The following is a 20,776-nucleotide window of genomic DNA, read 5'->3' as shown; positions in this document are numbered from 1 at the left end:
GGAATGTCAGCACCTTCACTTTTTCCTTCTTGTTTTAGTACCAAAATTTGACCCTTGTAAGAGCAATTTCTTTTAAGTATTAGAATATGTATGTTTCTTTTTATACTTTCCTTTTCCATAAAGTGGAACAACCAGTATTTCTTTATTCAGATTAAAAGCAAGAAACTGGGCAGAAGGCCTGCCTGGTTCTCCGTAAAGGATTGGGACAACACAACTCAAGATGCCCATCTCCTTGGAGATGACAGAGACTTTTAGCCATGGCTGTAATTCTACATGTTCTTCTGATTTCTTAATTTTTTTCTTCTTTTAAATAGAAGAGTAATTACACAAATGGATTCCTAACTATGCACCAATTTTAAAAGTTAGCCACATAAACAATCCTTCCAAATGAAAAAGATACAAACATTGAATAAAATACACATCTTCTAAATTTATTGCTAGGTTTGTTGGAAAGAAAAGAATCAATAAAGCCCCAAACAAAAATGAAAGGATGAGACCCTGCAAGGTAAGCAAGAAAGACAACTTTTGTTGTGAAGGTTTCTATTAAACCTCAGAGATTGGACTTTAAATAGGGACTTTTTAAAAAGGCCCCACACTAAAAATAGAGATCACAAGGTTAGTCTTCAGAGTTTAAGGGGAAACTAGATAAAAATAAACTTGCCTATCAAAAGGTCCCAATAAATCCATTTGAAATTCTAAAACTTTGCATTGGATAACAAAAGGAAAGAATGTCTCTTGAGAATTTACAACCTTAAGCTGATTTTCTTAAGACTACCTGGTCTGAGTTTATGCACTTCTACAATGGGTCCTCAAAGAGAACATTAACTTTTAGATATTTTTTCCAGATATATATGGACTCCATCTGACTGTATAGAAGAAATGCAGACAAACACTTTCTAGGGGAGCTCAATAATAATCCAAACTTCAAGAAATTCCCATTGATGAGATTCTTTGCAATGATAAAAAAAGAACCTCTGTGTCAAGTTAACAACAACAATAACACTGCATTGGTTTTCTATGACAGCCACGAGAACTTCTACATATTGGTAGCTGAAAACAAGAAAATATTCTTTATCACACTCTGGAGACTAAGTGTCCAAAATCAAGGTACCAGCAGGACCCTACAACCTCCAAAGTCTGCATGGGAGAATCCATTCTAGATCTTTCCAGCTTTCAGTGGAACCAGATGGTCCTTGGCTTCTGGCTACATCATTCCAATATCCCTGTCTTCTGTGTCTCACAGAGACACTTGTCATTGGATTTAAAGCACAGGATAATCTTACCATCAGATTCTTACTTTTATTTATCATAATAGCACATCATAATTATACAAAATAATGTGTTTCACTACGGCATTTTCAGAGATGCTTATATCATTCTTTGATAGTATTAACCCTGCCTACTTTTAATTAAGATCTTTTTTTCAAAGTAAAGCCACATGCAAAGGGTATAGGGGGTGATATATGGATATATATATTTGGGACCCACAATTCAACCAACAAATAAGCGTGCAAAAAGTAGACCTCATCTGTGAGGACAACAAGAAATGAACACAGTGAAAAGCTTGCCTCATTCCTCCTCCAGCGTAATATTTTTTTTTTCCTGGAGTTAGATTTTCCATCTTTTGTAATGTGTTCACTTACATAACTATTTAGTACATTAAATAAATCACCATTTAAAGTATATTTTTGTCTAAGTAATACATATACATAGATTTCAAATTTGCATAATGGAGAAAAACAATTACCCAAGTCCCTGTCTTGAGTCAATTATTTTAGACCCTTTTACAGTTTCCTTTGATGTATACTTCCTATTTATGCAAATATGCATATGTTTCCACCTATTAATTCCTCATTGTTAGACATTTTCTATTGATGTCTTCTTAGAGCTCTTCCCAAGCCCTTCCACCAAAGTGTCAATATTGTTGAAACACAATTTTTGCTAGAATACATACTTTGGTGTTTTTCCTCGACAACACCATTGGCAGGGGAGCTGAAGACATGTTTTACCTCCACCTACAACTTTTTGTATTTCCTGGAGTTCTTTCACTTTTTTTTTTTTTTTTTTTGCATACCTTCTCTGAGTCTGTGTGTTTCTGTACTTGCAAAATGTTTCTCATGCAATTTTTCAGGTTAAACATGACAAATGATCTATTCTGTTCATTTACTGAAGATTTCCATTTTGACACTGTGTAGGTCTTTTGTTCCTACCAACATTAGCTGCTTTCTAGGTGTGAATGTGAATGGACTCTCTTCTAGGTAGCAAACCCAATTTTCCTGTTTTGCTCACCTTAGTGAAGCACATCTTTTAGTTGCCCTCTGGAAACAAAATACATTGAGTAAACTTTTGGAGATTTTGCTTTCTGCAAATATTTTCACATTTCCCTGATACTTGAATGATAATCTGAGATGGAGTTACTCATTATAAGAGTAACATGATTTTAATACCATAAAGAGAAAACTATTTTAAACCACATATAAATAGAAAATCTCCTTACCTCTTGTTTGTAACCCCTTTCCGCAGGCTTCGCTGGTGCCCATTATTCCCTGTCTGAGAGACTCAGGCACTAGGATACAAGGACTCCATTTCTGTGGTTTCCATCTGTGATTATAAAGAAAAAGTGAACTAGAAATTCTATAATTTTCACCATGACAAACATGCAGTAGAAATATTTGAAATAAATGGATCTGAAATCCAAAATCTGAAAAATAATTCTTCAATAAAAATGGACTTGAAACCAATGTCATAAAACCAAGCCCTGGGGAGCACTAGGGATGACAAATAGTCTCCTATTAATCATGATCCAAATTCATGATTAATGTAATAATTAACATGTTTTGGTTTTGAATGTTTTGCATAAAAACTCAAACAGAAACAAACAACTGTATCTCCTATTGAAAAGTGTTTAAAAAAACTAGAAGCACAGGTCAAATGGGTGCCTTATGAACTTGAGATTGCATACAAAAGAGAGAAATAGGATTGGGGGAAAGACCCTATGTCCTACTGGTGCATTAATTAGAGAATCTCAGTTTGAACCTCTGAAACCCTGGAGGGAAAACCCTTCAATACTCAGCCTTCTGCTTCACAATTTTTTATGTGATCCTTCCTAGGACTCAGAAGGAAGTCAAACATCTCAACAAATTATAGAATAAAAGGTAAAGAGGGGCCCTGGGGAGCATCTTAACTGATAGTTCATCAGAGGAAAGAGGAGGGAACGCACCTTTGTTGAAATGTCAAGATTTCTTTCCCTATGAGGAAATAGTTTTTAAGACAGTCATCTGGCTTTCCACTTTTTCCCCCCTTTCTCAGGCTAATAAAACTCCTACTTTCGTGACTCAGAGGGCAGATTATAACTTGGCTAATTTAATCCTTAAACCTGTTACTGTATAGTGTTTCAGAAAAGCCAAGCCCTAAATCTGATCATGTATTCTATTATTTAGTGGATCTCATTTTTCAATAAGAGCAACTTTTGTTAAGAGAGCTACTTAAAAAGAAGAAATACAAACTAAAAATATCATTGACCTTATTCAAATGGCCACCATAAAGGGAATAACTGAGGAGTTATGAGAAAAATCAGGAAACAACTAAACAAAAATATACCCTGCCTCAAGAAGACACCTTTTAATCTTAGTCACACATTTACTTCGGACATGGACAGATTTATTCAGCATAATTCGAAAACATAGACACTATAATAATAAAAGATTTTAGTTCAGCTTTTCTACCAAGATGTGTAGTTTATTCGGGTTCTCTGAGTTTCCATAGGCTTCTTAGATGAATGAAAGACCAGACATTTAATCTAGTTAAATAGTTTGCTGTACAGACTGAAAGGGAAGAAAGACATTTTCAGAACTCCCATGTGAAACTTTCAGGTTTAGGATGATAAACCTGAGGTCAGAGAGGTTAAGTGATAATTTGAGACTGCCTAAGTCAGCATGGGCCAGTTTTCAGTCATCAGTCTCTGGATACTCAGCAACAGACCCTTGCTTGCAGCCCACTGCCAAGTCTATCTAGGAATAAGGTTCTCATGCTAGTTCCCCTTTTCTTACTAATTTAATGAGTTGAGATATGCTCTAAATTCACAGAACAAATAATTAGGCACTTCTGTTTTGATTTGGTAAGCATATATGATACATTAATAAAGTTAAAAAGAAAGATGAAGATAATGATAAACTTGTATCTTAAGATAATGTCTCTACCTTAACTTGCATCTTAAGATAATACCAATAAGGGGGAAAGTAAAATCTAAAGTGGAACCATATTGCTCAAAACTAACGAATGGCTTTCTAAGGAGAAGAAATTTATGTTAACTTGGATACAGTTTGAACTACACATCAGGAGATACGATACAATCTTCCAGTCGACACACAGTGGAACTGATTTCGGGGGGGGGGGGGGGAAATGGCAGGAGGTCAATAACAAAAACCAGTTCAAACATAAGTAGTTAAATTGAAGCGCAACCAGATAGTAAAGAGAGTAGACAATAGAATAGCCTGCTAATAGTTTCTATAATTACATCTGATTATAATAGCCCTGGGTTCATACTGATGTCTAATAATATTTGATTTGGCTAATTTTTCACTTGGCTACCTTCCTTGAGAGCTCTTTTGCAGGCCTCAGAAGTTTCAATATTTAGACATGGCAGTAAAGGATGGATATTGACAGTGTTTCCACAATGGTCCTGTGGTTACTGAAGAAAAAATGGTACCCTGGGCCTGACTCCAGTGTTTTGTTTTGTTTTTTTGTTTTAACATCCCCCCCCCAAATTGGGAACCAGACAAAAAGCCCAGAAGTAAAGCATGATGAAATCGATAGGTATTTGGACTCCTTCAATGACCCTCTTGAACTTTATTTAAAGTGAGGACTTTATCCGAAAAGAACTTGCATTTTCCTGAACAAATTAGCCCTTGAATTTCACAGCTTTAAGATATAATTTCTCAAATTATCAGAAAAACTCTGAACATCTTTGCTAACAGTATTTTTAAGGGTGCTGATAAAACCTTATGATTGTTAAGACCGTGAGCTGTTTACAATCCAACAGTGATTGAATTTAATTCAATAATACTTTAGAGCAATGATGCAGATTGAAAACATGTGTTAAAAAGAGTAGGAGGTTATGACACAACACAGAAACCTGAAACATTGTTTCAGTGAATAAAAATTAGCAATTTTCCAAGAAAGAAGACAGAGTGAACATAATAGAGTTTAAAAATATATTAATTTCCTCCCCTTTTAAAAAAATGTTTTCTCCTTAGGTTAAACATTTAACTGGTTGTTTCTGAAATTGTGATAAAAATTGACAACCTATTTTTATTAAAATAATTATTAAATGACTACAATTTTTTTCTAATTCTTTATTAAAGATTTTAAGATGGAAACAATAAAGATGTTACCCTTCTCTGTTTGTGTGTGGTGTGTGGTTGGTTTGTGTGTGGGTGGGTGATGATGTGTTTCCCTCTAGTTTAATACCTTCCATCATGAGTCTATTTGGATCATGATCCTAAATTTGACTGCAGAAGTGACATAAATCTAGTAGCTCACTTGGAGTCAAACATGTCTTGATTTTTGCATTTTAATTAGATGTTAACATCCTTTAGTCCTTTCAAATATATTTCAGGGGAAAAAACACTGAAGCATTTGAAAAATACATTACCTCGTCTTCTTTTTCACTAAGCAACTGTATATTAAATGCAAGAAAACAGTAGGATTTATACTTAGATCTAATGATAATTTGAAAAGGTAACTAATTACCGATATGTGGGGCACAAGGAGACATCTTCACACTCTCTCTCTCTCCATATAAGGTATCTGGGCATTCTTGGCCTCCATTGGCTGCTTCTTGGATGATAATTCTGTATCGAGACTGTTTTATTGTGGTATTTCCTGAAGTAAAGGAGAAATAAAATTATAGTGCCCTTGTATATTGATGCAGACCAAAATCCAGGTAGTAATTAGAGGGGAGAGAATAAAAGACACAAAGGTAGAGAGACAGAATTGAAGGAAGCATATGTGGAAAGACAGCCAAGAAATAAGATAATGCCCAAGTTCGCTTCTGTGACACAGGCACACTATTAGCAACTGTAATTTTAAATATATATTATTCTAATATGTAAATATATCTTCCTACTCTTTTAATGTATTTTCAATTAATTAGAATCTACATTTCAAATGACATAAGATATACAGGGCATGATCTGAGGGGTCTCAGAAACCCTCCTGAATCTCAAACAACAGCTGACTACTCTGTGGTTTTCTTATTAATTTATTCCATCTAATAAGGTGTTTTCCTCTTTAGGCTACTTTATATAATAGAAATTCACCTAACAAATTAATATTTAGTAGCCTATGGTTTATATTACATATTAGTTTATTAGATTTCTTATTGCTCATAAGCTTATAACCAATATATATATATATATATATATATATATACATGTATATAGAATTGGAATTTAGGGAAGAAGTGTTGTTTACTTCAAGGTATTTCTGAGAAGTAGAACTCTTAATAAGCAGCTTACAAAGAAAACTGATTGAGCTGGGGATGTGGCTCAAGTGGAAATGCTCTCACCTGGCATGCGCGGGGCGCTGGGTTCAATCCTCAGCACCATATAAAATAAAGATGTTGTGTCCACCGAAAACTAAAAAAATAAATATTAAAAAAATTCTGCCTGTCTCTCTCTCTCTCTCAAAAAAAAAAAAAAAAAAAAAGAAAACTGATCAATTTAATGTGTTACTTCATCACTTCACAATCTTTAGATGTTTTCGGAATCAACAACAAAAGTCAATTATCTTAATAGTGTTTAGCAATTACTTCAATTACTAAATGCAAGACAAGTGACATGTACTAGATATGCAGATGCAAATCTCTGACCCACAGAAGAAAGAGGGCAAATGTATACATAGCCAGTTATAAGACTCCGCAGAATATGGGATATGGTAAGCAATGAGATGATGTTATGTGGGTACAGAAGATAGAATGATCCTTTATGACTCTGGAAATCAGAAACAGTTCGTTGAGGAGTTAGATTTTATCTTGATTCTTGAAAACTGAATAGGAAAAGAAAAAAATTTATATATATAACTGGACATTGGAACCAGTTTGAGAAGAGGCACCAAGACACAGAAGCGCAAGAAATTTACAGAGAAAGACACATAAGTACATTCAGAGGAAAGGTTTCTGTGGATTTCTTGCCTGTGTGCCAATGAAGGGCTGAGGGAGGGAAAACTCATAGTGAGAGTCATAAAGAATAAGAAAGGGGGAAGTGAAGGAGAACATGGAGTTAATTGGTAGGTTTGGGACAGGCAGTGGACCTAACCATGTTAAAACATTAATTTATAGAAAGAAGGTAAACTAAAAATGAGCATTTATTGAAGTTATATATACATAAGTTTTTTTAGAAAATGATTAAAACAAGACTCAACAATGAAAAACAACTGACCCACAATCCAAACTCCCTTACTTGGTCTTCCTCCTCAGAGGGAACACTTTTAACTCTTTGTTTCTATATTTAGCTCTGTGGTTATCTCCAAATTTATACCTAATATACCTATGCCATTATTTCTTAATTTATGAACTTTAGAGATTATCTATTGACTTTCTGCTACAATTGAAGAGAATTTACTTTGTACCTCCTTTCAATTTTTTATAACTGCATACCTATTTTTAATGCCTCTACTGGTTATTTAAAGTCTTTAACCCATATAGTTTTTAGCCTACTCCTTGCTCCTGTCTTCCATCAGGGTGGCCACCATGAGTTTGAAGAGTCCTCCTGAGTGTACAGGCTTTCTCCTCCACTGCCATCACCTTCCTGCTAGGTTAGGTCATGGTTTCAGCTGCCATGTTATCAATTTCTCTATTCCTCAGTCTTTATCCATCAAAGTCTAGTCTTCCTCAAGTGAGTTTAAATCTCCCATCCAGTGATGGTCCTTTCCTTTTTCTTTAAAAAGAAACTAAGGCTTTAAAATTTCTTTCTTAATAAATAATGTTTAACAAGATTTTCAGAAGAATAGGAGAATGACACACAAAGGCACATTTTATGACCTTGAGGTACAAATAAAGGTGAACAGGATCTCCACATCCCCCCTCTGTGTCCATCTTTAACCTGCTCTCTATCTAGGAAGCTAACCACAGAAGGACTGTGTTGGTGACCACTTGCCTAATGGCTCCTGTTGAGTGTGTCCAATGGGAGGATGGAACACAAAATGGAAGGAAAAAAGAGAAAAAGAGGAGAGAGAGGTCAGAGTGTTTATTCCACTAAATTTACCACCTCTATATCAAAAGCTATAGTTTCTGTGGATTGACAATTGACTCTAGTTACTTTCTTCTGATGACACTAATTGTACTTTTCTCTATTGACTTCCAGGATCCCATCTGTCACTAGCCCAGGTACAAAATCATCACCTGCTGTTAACTTATACTGATAATCCCCACTCCAGTGTAAATCATCTCTTCATTAAATTTTCCTCAATTGCCCAATTTGAGGGATATCCCAATATATACAAAGGAGAGATGCTGCTATAAAAAGTGGGAGTGCTATAATTACCACCTTTTAAAGATGCAATGAAGTCCCTGTGAGGAGTATAGAAACAGAAGTATAAAAAAAGTAAGTGAAACAATTCTGCATAATAACATAAAAAGCTATCTTCATTTGGGTAGGGAGATCTTTATAAATAATTATGCCTCTAGGAAGAAGCCTCTTCTGCTTTCCCAATTAATTCAAATTACATTGTACTTACTCTGCAAATTAACTTAGAATGTATACATGACTATGGGCTTGTGTGTGTATGTTTTTTGTCTAAATATTATTTTAGGAGACTATAAGCAAAGACTGAAGATAGTAGAAAGAATGAAAGGGTTGCCTTCACCTCATATTGGGATAGAAATCCTAAAGGGGACTAGCTGTACAGCATGGATCAATGCTTCTCCCTTTCATATGCACACTGGCACATGCCACACACTCAATACAGGTCAAATAACAAAAGTTTGCATAAGAGAGTTACATTGATTTTCATGCCCTACAGTTGTTCAGGTCAAGGTTGAGAAGGATGGATTCCATAGTGAAACAAATACTGACACAGAGGTAGGATTCTTCAGAGGGGAAAATGACTCACTGTAGAGAAATGAAGAAATCATCGTTCATGCCTTTGGATCTCCAGACAGGGAAACACCAAGATGTGTGAGATACCTGTTAAGCAATGTTTTTGTGTATTCCTTTTCCCTTGAACTTTGGAATGTTCATATTCAGAATTCAGTTTTGAAGAATTTTCCCTCTCCACATTGTTACAAATGCTGTAGGTTTCCATAGCAGATGCTGTGGCAATTGCAAGAGCAGGCAATGTGCACATTGGAAATGGGGCATTGGAGGTCTCTCCAGTATACTTCTACTTTGAAGCCACTGTGAGAGTGGCACTGTTGTCAAGGGAGAGGAACAAAGTCCTGGAAATCCAGGAGGTAACAATGAACAAAAGAAGCAGATGCCTAAGGCAGTCCTCAATAACATGGTTTGAAGCCAGGCAAGAGAAAATGAGCAAATATCGAAGATACTCTCCCAAAGTGATCTTAAACAAAGCCTCACTAGTCTACTGATCACATAAGAAAAGTGATTTCTAGAATATAGGCACAGAGAGGTGATAGTGGCTTTTTAAATATAAGAAATTGGTGTTATGTATATGTGAAAAGTCAAATAATCAAAAGCTGCCCTGTTTTATTATAACATCTTATGAGATAGCTATTGTTGTTGTTGTTATTCTCATTTCACAGAAACAAATATGGACAGAGGAAAGAGGTCAATAATTATCCAAAGTCACATTACTAGAATTAAACTGCACTAGGCAGGCATCCAGGCCCATGATCTTTCTACTAAAAAGAGACTTTATAGTCAGAAAGAGAAAAAGGGATGAGGATGTGGGGGAAAAGGTATACTCATACATTGCTGGTGGGACTGCAAATTGGTACAACCACTATGGAAAGTATTATGGAGATTCCTCAGAAACTTGAAATGGAACCACCAATTGATCCAGCTATCCCACTCCTCAATCTATACGCAAAGGGCTTAAAGTCAGCATAGTATTCTAACGCAGCCACATCAATGTTCACAGCAGCTCAATTCACAATAGCTAAACTGTGGAAGCAACCTTGATGTCCTTCAATAGATGAATGGATAAAGAAATTGTGGTATATATACACAATCGAATATTACTCAGCATTAAAAGAGAATAAAATCATGGCATTTGCAGGTAAGTGGATGGAGTTGGACAATATCATGCTAAGTGAAGCAAGCCAATCCCAAAAAACCAAAGGCTGAATGTTCTCTCTGATAAGTGGATGCTAATCCAAAATGGGGAGGGGAGAAGCATGGGAAAAATGGAGGAACTCTGTTGATCAAAGGGGAGTTAGTGTGGGGAGGGTACAGCAGGGCAGGAAAGATGGTGAAATGAGATGAACATCATTACCCCAGGTATATATAAAACTGCAAGTAGGGTGTGGTGCTACATCATGTACAGCCAGAGAAATGAAAAGTTGTGCTGCAATTATGTACAATGAATCAAAATGGATTTTGCTGTCATATATACCTAATTAAAATGCATTTAAAAAAAAAGAAAGGGACATGTTAGGTGGAAGGGTTCACATCAAAACTCCTGTTATTCCAAAGAGATACTGCTTCTTTTCTAAGAAATTCTTTAATAGCACCCTGTTTGTAAAAGCTTACATATCAATAAAAACAGAGTATTTGTAGGTTTTTGTGAATGTTGCTTCCCACCTCATTATGTTTATTAAAAAAATAAATTAAAGTGATTGGTTGCAAACTGAACAACTGCACAAGAATGATTGTGACTAATAAACAACTCATTTAAATTCAGTTTTGATTTATGCATATTCTACTATCACTAAGTCATTAGGTATAATGAAACTTAAGTTATTAAATACAGTCCAAAAGAAGTAACACTGAGAAAAGATTACAATTTAAAGATCAAGAACCATATTTAACATAGAAAATATGAGTGGAGACACAAACATTAAAGGATAGCTACAAATTCTTTATGAAAGTCTATGCCAGTCTTTTCTAGAAAGACAGTGGCAAAAGTGAAAGAAATAAGTATATGAAGAGTCCTTTGGGTGATCTGCAATGAACACACCACAGTGAATTAAAGCCAGGGTTATTTAATCAATGTTTTGGAGAATTAATCATTGTTTTGGAGACTTGGCTGTAAGTGTCCTGAATAAGTGAGCATAGGAAAAATGCTAGTACTTGGTAGAGCATCAGTGAACTAGGCACTGGCTGATAAGAGAGGCAGAGTAGGAGATGAACACATGGCAGGAGGCTCTCAGAGGCAAGCAAAGTAGATGGAGGATGCAGATTGCTATGTTTCAGCAATACATAGCAGTTATTGTCCACCTGCAGAATAATGATCTGTAAATACCTGAATTATAACTCTAGGGCTTTTCCTTGTTTCTCAAATATCCTCATCACTAAAATACCTCAGGGATCCCTTATGCTTCATGACACTGATATTCCTCCAGGCTTATTGTCATTCTAGGTTCATGGTCTGGCTCTCTTCTTTCCTCTTCTGTTCTACATCCAGTTCATCATTCATCATTTTATTAAAAAGATGGCACTAATGATATGCTATGATTTACATTGCATAAATGTTCATGAGTTAAACACCTCTCAGTGTGAAGTTACAACACTACCTGTTGGATTCAGGCAATTCCTTTAACATAGCGAAGTCTCAGCTTCCCTGGCTCTAAAAGAATTTCTGCATTGCTGTGACCAAAATACCTGACAAGAACAACATAGGGGAGGAAAAGTTTATTGGGAGCTCAGAGTTTCAGGGGTGTCAGTTCATAGATGGCCAACTCCATTGTTCTGGGCTAGAGGTGAGGTAGCACGTCATGGGTGGAAGTATGTGCAGAAGTAAAGCAGGATGGGCCATGCAATCAGAAAGCGAAGAGAGAGCTCTGCTCACCAGGGACAAAATATATACCCCAAAAGTGCATCCACAGTGACCTAACTCCTCCAGCCACACACTACCTGCCTACAGTTACTGCCCAGTTAATCCCCATCAGGGGATTAATGCACTAAATAGATTAAAGCTCTCCAAACCCAATCACTTCATCTCTAAACTCCTTGCATGGTATCACAGTGTAACTTTTGGGGAACACCACTTATCAAAACATAGGCCCACAAAAAGTTTGTAGTTCTTATGATTACTATAAGGATTTCATGAGATACTGAATGAAAAGCATATATACATTGATTGATTTAGGAAATTTTCTTTAGTGTAATTTGAATTTCTGAATGAAGGGAAGAAGAAAGGCAAAAAAAAAATAGTAGAAAAAACATTTCAGTAAATGAGTTACCAGTGACTTAAAAAAGAAAAAAATGACAAAGTAGCCTTCTATTCACAGCAGGGTCTCACCAGTGTTCTACACATCTCTGCATCTAGGAGATCATGAGAGACTAGAATTTTTTCCATATTCCTGTAAATTAAACTGCTTTTGCAAGGCCATTAGTACCTACATCTACCCTCTCATCTAATGGACAGGAATAGATAGGGTGATCAAACCCCTGTTTGCTCAGGGCAGTCCTGATTAATGCCTATTATCCCACCTTAAATATTAATAATGGCTTTTCCATTCACTCTTAGAGATGTCTCTGTGTGAAAAAAATCACATGACCACCCTAACAAAAACAATCATGACTCCCATCCCCATGTGAATGTAAGTAAATAGCATGTCTGTTTCTCCTTGAAATGCATAGCATTGCATTTTAAGTGTGGAAAAGGCAGACTGCACTGGTATTTTTTAAATTATTCAATCTGACCACTGGGTCTTCAGATGGCTCGCCAAGGAATTCTGTTTGAGACAGCAAGTCCTGCATTTGGAGATGACTTTGGTAACCCAAAGTAACTCTTGCTCATGAATCATAAAATTAAGACTTAAAGGGAAAGAAAAGTACAGAGCTTATCATAATATAATTGACTATAGTGACTTATATATGTGATGGTGATAGAAACATCACAACTAGAAAGAAGTGGAATTTTGTCAAAGAAGAGCATTAATATGAAGGGAGAATAACAACTTGAACTTGGCTTGTTAAGCAGTCTATTTCTGAGTCAATGCTACAGAGAGACAAAGACTGCAGTATGATGTTAGGCAGTCGAAGTTTCTTTAACATTGAATACTCCAGAAAATACATTCTCTCTACTAATTATGTGCAAGAAAACAATCCTTTTTAAATTTCTTCACAACCACTATTGACAGTCACACCAAGTTGAGTTCCTTTTTTACAAAACCAAGGATTTACCATCATTCCCGCTTAAATCTGGAGAAACAAATACTGTGACTGAATTCTCAGAGGGAAGTGTTTACCGCATACTGTGCTGTCATTATGGATAAATATTTATCAGCTGTCTGCTATATGTAGGAGATTCACCTAGGTGCTGAGTATTAGACTGAAATGTACATACATGCATTATTAAACCTCTGCAGTGCAGCAGAAGTGAAACCTCATGGATGGATAATAATGCCAAACTTCTCCGTAGTCTTATAAGGATTCAAAAATGATATTAAAAACTTTGTATTAATTATCCAAAAGCCATCACCCCAGCATTTTGTTCTTTGATCAAGGACAAATGAAAGCTTAGTGGATAAAAAAAAATGCAATGCCCTAGAATAACTATAGGCAGGAAGTTTTTATGTCCTTCTTGTGCATCATGGTATTCCATATAAAGAGCAGATACATTGATAGCAGCCTCTTCCCACCACTAAATTTCCTCCCAGCCTAAACCTTGCAGTACTTCAGAATGAACACTGAACTAAAGACCCTGTCTACATATGGATGAAATTAAGCACAAATTGCAATGCTTTTTTACTAAACATTCCAGCAATGTTGAAAATAGGCTCCAGGATATCCATACACTTCTTTCATTTTGAAGTGGTGCCTGAAAAAATGTATTCTATATGCTTAAATTTTCATAATCATCATTCATTTTGCAACAGAAGCCAAATTCAATGGAATTGGCAACAGACAGGACCTCCAGGGCTCGGATTTCTAATCCCAGCTCATTACCCAATTGCTATATGACCTTGGGCAATGCACTTAACCTTTCAGAGCTTCAATTTTCTTACTTGTCCTATGTGGGTAATATTGCCTAGCCAATTCACAGGACAGCTGTTAGGAATGCCTAATTAAATGGGATTTAAAGCATCTTGTAAAAAAAAAAAGAACTTAAAATTCCTTATATGCAAGCCTTTTAAATAGATTCTATGCTACAAACATAACATGTTTATATCTACATAAATATCCAGGATGAGAATTACAAACATTTCCTCTCCATGGTAGATGTTGCATGCTTACAAAAGTCTCCACAACAGTTCTACACTTCCAGGGTTTCTCTCCAATCCTCTCTAATTCCTATCCTAAACCTCTGCTGCCCTCAAACATCTCCCATTTAGAGAATTAATCTTATCCAATGGTGGATAAGATCTTTGAATCTGGGCCCTCCTCTCACTCTCTACACATCACCAGGGAAATCCCCCACACCTGATCTGTCTCCTCAACCCATGCGGTTGTCAATCCTGGCAGTATATCAGAATGGAAAGGAACACTTTTGTAAACTCCTAATGTCCCCTAACACAAACCAATTTATTCAGAATTTCTTGTGGATAAGGCCCAAACACTAGTATGTTTTTAAAAATCCTCAGGGCAAGAGATCCACTGATGTAGCATAATTAAAGCAGAGCCTCTTATTCACCCAATACGTAAAACAGGAAAAAGACCATGCAGTATGCTTAACCAAGCCACAGAAAACAAATGAGTACTAGCTGAATTATTACCACTCTCAACACATTTAAATAATGCCACTTGCCCTCCAGCTAAGTACATCATAATGGGCATAATTGGAAATGTGTACTATAAAGAAGGAGGGTCAACACTGCAATTTAGAATGATGAGTTGCACTTGCATTTTCTTCTTGCCAACATGTGCTGATATGACAGGGATGTATTTTGTTCCCTATCCTGACCCCCTTTTATCTCAGCAGATGCTGTGTGTCCTGACTGCCTGTTACAAGGCTTGCTAACGTGTTGTGTTTAATTAACATTGAGATTGAAACCCCATGTTAGTCCATTTACAGACATGTTTGGGGTGAACAAAGGTCAAGATGCAGTCATCATTGCTGGCATGAGAACCAACAATATATTCTCTCTCTCTCTCTCTCTCTCTCTCTCTCTCTCTCTCTCTCTCTCTCACACACACACACACACACACACACAAAAAAAAAAAAAAAACCCTCTTCAAAATAATCCATGTTGCCCTACTCCATTAGTACTATAATGGAGGGCATTAAATAATGCTCCTCAAACCTAGTATCTTGCAGATAGTTGGAGGACATAGGGCTTCACCTTCCATGTCATAGCAAAATGAAGACACGCTTAAACACAGCTAGCAGCCTTGGGTCATCAGACCCTGTGTTCTCATAGATGAGTGACATGTATCACTTGGCAATCAGCTGTGTCACTTAGAGTCTTCTGAGTTCTGTATCTACCACTAATCACTGTGGCTTAACCACATGAATCCTTGTTTGTAAAAATTCCTTTTAGATGCCCCTTCAAAGATGTGTATACATATAAAGGCTGGTTTACCCTAATGTAAGGTATAAGAAATCACACAGAGAGTAGACATTAGTTGTGATATTGATGTTCTTGTTCTGGGGATAATAGTTGGACAGGTTAGGGACAATAAGTCTGAGAAAGAAAACCAAATAAAACTAAGTTTTTCATTTTTATCCATAAATTTTAGCACAAGGCAGACAAAGACTCTTACTGATCGTGTTTATGCAAAAAGTACATGTTATTTCCTGTCTTTCTGCCTTCACTGTGTGTGCAGTCTCAATATAAAGCCACTAGATTTTGAAATTCCTTGTCAGGCTCAGAGTTGATGTAATAATATGACTTTTTAGAGTCAGTGAATACAGAATCGTGGATCTGCAAAATTTTGAAAATTAGTTATCTTCTGGTACCTCAAAGGGAAATAATAAGAATACCCCATTCTGAGGTTTTGAAGAATAATAATCAGGTACAAGCTAAGCAATTTTAATATAAAAATCTGCAATCTGAATTGTTCTAAAATCCAAGATCTTTTTGAGGGCTGACATGCCATGGAAATTTTGTGCTATGAATCTTTGTTTCATGTAGAAAATCCTTAAAAAAGTTCATATAAAATTACCTTCAGACCATGTGTATATAAGACATACGTAAGTTACAAATGAATTTCATGGTTAGATTTTTTTGTTCCCATCTCCAAGATATATCATTATGTATATATGTAAATACTCCTCCCAAAAATCACAAATCTGAAGCACTTCTGCTCTTAAGCATTTCAGATACAGCACACTCAGCCTGTAAGAAGTGTGACGAGGTGAGTACAGGGTCTGCCATTAAGAGAGTGTGCAACAATGTTAGTTAGGGGACAGATTTCTGGGGTTTCATTAAGCATATTTCCTCTACCTGTGTCTGAATAACCCCTAAATTCTCCTGGAGACTAAGAAGAAGGTAACCTTCTTCAGTAAGTCCTTCTCAACCCACCTCACAGGCAGCCTCCTTTCCTGATCCCATGCCTCCACCAAGCACCACTGGCGTTCTCTGCCTCACTGAGCCTCTCCAGGTCTTATAGTTCTGACGAGTAGGCACATCAAAGATAATGGGTGAAGAATAATTGAAAATCATGATTGAAGGAACATGGAGCCATCTACAACATATTTTTTTTTCTTGAGTGGGGAGATGAAGACATTATTTTCTTATAACATAGTAGACATGTCTCTGACACAGGACAACTAGAATGCTAAAATTTATGTGGAACACAATTTAAAATTTGCATCACTTTTATGTTGGAAATTTTATAGCTTATCACATAAACCTGTGTCCATGTCCCCCAGCTTTAATAATCATTAATACATGGCCATACTTATTTCATCAACAACCCTACCCACTCACTCACACCCAAATTAGTTCAAGAATATTCAGACATCATAGTATTTATAGACAAATATTTCAGAATAGATTTTGAAAGGGTATAGGCTCTTTTTGAACTATATCCACAGTGACACTATGGTGGTGTCAAGTTATATACATATGGAAACCAATTCTCCTAAAATACTAACACCCAAGTGCTATTTACCCTATATGTTCCTTCCCCTTTACTTTTTGTTTCCCTTGTTGTTCTCTTTGAAATTTTGTTTAAGTGCATGGTTATAAAAAAATAAAAAAAAAACAAGAAAGTAAAAAAGCATTTCAGAGAACTAGTCCTTGGGGAAAATTTTTAGATCACTGATGATAAGAGCATGGGTTTTAATGGATGTGGTAAATCAGGAAACAGGAGGCAAAGCCTGTGATCAGAGCACAAAACAGCACCACACACAGGCAACATACACATAATACTGAAATTCTTTGTATGTAAACTAGAAAAAAATAATATGTCTAGAGAAAGAGAGAGGTTGCTCGTCCATCTTGGCTTCAAATCTAGGAGGAACAGAAGGATACCACCAAAGACTTTCAACCATATGTCTCTACTTGTTGAGTCAGAATTCACACTAGAAGAAAACCTAAGATAAAAACATTGCAGCTTCTCCGGACGGTTCTGGATGGAAAATATGAACTCCCCTAAGAAGACGAAACTGGTTCTAGAAATTGAGAATAGAACAAAAGAAGAAAAGAATTTCTATTCTCAAGGACCTTACATTCTAGGGGAGGGAGAGGAAAAAAACAGAAAATAAAAAAGTTCAAATTTAATGTTTCATTTATGGACTCAATGTTCTGCAAAAAGAAAAACTGGCAGGGAATAATAGGGATTGCAAGCCTGTGCATGTTGGGGAGGAGGGTGGTAATTTTAAGCCTGAAAAGCTTCAATAAAAAGGGAATATTTGAGCCAGAGCCTGAAGGAGGTAGAGAGTCATCTATGTAATATCTAAGAAAGGAGAATTAAAAGCAGAGTCAATGGCAAATTGCAAATACCCAGAGTCTAATTTCAAGCAGAGCAAGAACAGGCAGATCAGTAAGAAGGGTGAGGGGGATGAGAGAAAATGAGGTCAGTTTCTCTACTTGGAAGAAGAGATTGGAGTCTTATCCAATACCTTGTATAGGAATTAATTAAAAACAGATGTAAACATTTCAAAGAAGAAGATAGGATACTACCTTTAGGATAGAAAAAAAAGTATCTTAAAACACAGAAATGAAAATTACTGTAAAAAAACTGATAATAAATTTAGCTACTTAAAATTAAGCTTTATTTTTATTAACTAGGGATTGAACCCAGGAATGATTTACCAGTATGCTACATCCCTATAACTTTTTAAAAAAAATACATTTTGAGACAGGGTTTCACTAAAGTTGCTCGGGCTGGCCTAGAACTTATGATCCTCCTGCCTCAGCCTTACAAGTTGCTGGGATTTCAGGCATGCAACACAAGTTTTAAAAATTAAGCATTCCTGTTCACCAACTTCAGTCTGAAATGATAACTGTGTTACATGTAACCAAAAATATTTACTATGGAAATAATAACCTTCAATAAAACAATTCAAGCACTTCATATACTAGCAAGTGCTTTACATGTATCAACTTGATCCTTATAACAATCATAAAACAGTTTTTTTTTCTTGTCAATCCCATTTTGCAGATAAGAAAATGGAAGCATGGAGAGGTTCTATACCCTGTGCAAGGTTCCAGTAAGTGGTTCAGAGCATTTGAAACCCAAGAAGTCTGGGTCTAGAATGTGTGCTGTGATCTACTCTGCTTTGCTGCCTGTCTCAAAATTATACCTCTTTGAAGTCCTATTTCCTCCAGCGCTTGGATGTTGTCAGCTGAGCACAAAAAGTGCAAGCCATTAAAAATACCTGGGTAAGGGGTCAGTCACTCATGTGACAACTCTTTCTAGGAATCAAAATTTAAACCTCATAATGATCTCAGCTGCTAAAAAGCCAATAAGAATTGGGGCCAGCATCTTGGGCACATGACCTATGCGGATTCTTGGATGGTTTCATGCTCTGTGACAGACTTTTGAAATATTCAACAATATTTGAACAAGGGACTCCCCATTTTCATTATGCATGACACCCTAAAAATTATTACTTTTCCTGATAAGAACAGATGGGATGTGAAAAATACTGAGATGCTATAGGTATTTGAGTCCATTTTACTTCTTGGAAGCACATACTGAGGAGAAGTAGCTAAGAAAAGTTTGCTTCTTGGGAGTTCTGACTGCTGCTTTTTCTTGTTCCTCTCTTACCATTTAAATTTCTTGATCAGGAAAGTGTCCATGTAATCACCAGTTATGTGAACTCCCCAGAATGGGAGAAAAACTCATTGTGCTCCAGATCATTAAGGCACACTATTAAACAATGTTGAATTGTGGCCATTTATATGCCTACATATGATTCACTTTTCTATTCAAGAAAATACACTTCTATTTCTTGCTCGGGTAATTGAATGGTCATCTAATTCTCCTGCTACTTTCCAATGCTGTCTCACCTCATTAATTTCTGTACTATGTTTTAAAAAACACAGATGTGACTTTATCACACCTATGTTCAATTTTAAACTGTTCCATCAAAATTTCAGATGATGTCCAAACTCCTCAGAATGAATTGAAACTTTTCATGAGCTGGCTCCCACATATCTTTCAAACCCTGTTTCCCATTACTCCCCCATATGGATCATGCATCCCAAGCATCCTGAGCTGTCTGTAATCCATTCATTTACTCTGTAGTTTCCAAACACTCACCTACTGCACACACATCCCCTTTGCTAATTTCTACCTCAACATTTCTACCCCATGTTTGCCTGGTGATTCCTGATCTGCCAGATCTCAACTTCTCTGTTATATCTTCCCATCACTTTGCTAGAGCAAGGTCTGATCATTCTGCCTCCAGAATTCCCTGTGTTCCTCCCAGCTACAGAAAACATGTATTTACTTTCCTAAAGCATTTATTTTAAAAACTCTTGATTAAAGTAACCTCATTTCAGCCTTATTAATTTAATTAGTAACTGGCATAAAACTTGATATACAGTAAGTTCTGAAAAAGGGCTTGCTTGATGAATTAATGATATACTCATATGTTAATATTCATTGAATAAAGATTTAGATATTGACTGTGGCAGCCACAATTCAAAATGTCTCAAGAATAATAAGAAACAGGCAGGAAATTGAAAGTACTGGTAAATGAGATTGATCAAATCATGTGCATGTATGAATACGGTATAATCAATCCCACTATTATGTATAATTATAATGCACCAATAAAAAAGAATATAATACAGAACTTACATTCTACACATAATAATGGCAAGTGCCATGAAGAAAAGAATACAGATGCTCTTCAATTTATGGTGGGATTATATCCTGATAAACCTATATTAAATTGAAGATATCTAAGTCAATTTGTATTTGACGCCCTTAACCTATGGAAAGGCATAGTTAGCAACATGATACACACTACCATGTCAGTTGTTTACCCTCAGGACCATGTGGCTGATGGGGAGATGGGGCTCACCATCTTTGCCCAGTGTTGTGAGAGATTATCAAACTATACATCACTATCCCAGGAAAAGATCAAAATTCAAAATGGCACGAAGTGCCACTTCTACTGAATGACTATCACTTTTACACCATTATAAAGTAAAAAAAAAAAAGTCAAATTGAATGATTTTAAGTCAGGGACCATTTGTATAAAGTAATGATGAAGAAAAGAGAGCACAGGGGAAAGAGACCTTTTAAATAAG

This window comes from Callospermophilus lateralis (assembly GCF_048772815.1).
Source record: "Callospermophilus lateralis isolate mCalLat2 chromosome 10 unlocalized genomic scaffold, mCalLat2.hap1 SUPER_10_unloc_1, whole genome shotgun sequence".
In the NCBI taxonomy this organism is placed as follows: Eukaryota; Metazoa; Chordata; class Mammalia; order Rodentia; family Sciuridae; genus Callospermophilus; species Callospermophilus lateralis.
Note: the sequence above shows the minus strand (reverse complement) of the source record.